The sequence below is a fragment of the Arachis ipaensis genome, chromosome B07, assembly GCF_000816755.2.
Source record: "Arachis ipaensis cultivar K30076 chromosome B07, Araip1.1, whole genome shotgun sequence".
Classification (NCBI taxonomy): domain Eukaryota; kingdom Viridiplantae; phylum Streptophyta; class Magnoliopsida; order Fabales; family Fabaceae; genus Arachis; species Arachis ipaensis.
This window is the reverse complement of record NC_029791.2, coordinates 38,248,487-38,248,929: the sequence shown is the minus strand read 5'-3', so window position 1 is coordinate 38,248,929 and position 443 is coordinate 38,248,487.

Below are 443 nucleotides of genomic sequence, written 5' to 3'. Positions count from 1 at the left end.
TTCTTTTTCTTTCTATTTTTTTTTCTGCAAGCTTTATTCTTTGCTGTTTTTTCTTGCTTCAAGAATCATTTTTATGATTTTTCAGATTATCAAATAACATGTCTCCTAGTCATCATTCTTTCAAGAGCCAACATATTTAACATTCTTATACAACAACTTCAAAACACATATGCACTGTTTAAGCATACATTTAGAAAACAAGAAGCATTGTCACCACATCAATATAATTAAACTAAGTTCAAGGATAAATTCGAAACTCATGTACTTCTTGTTCTTTTGAATTAAAACATTTTTCATTTAAGAGAGGTGATGGATTCATAGGACATTCATAACTTTAAGACATAGTTACTAACTACTAATGATCATGTAATGAAGACACAAACATAGATAAGCACATAACATAGAAAACGAAAAACAGAGAAAGCAAGAACAAGGAATGAATC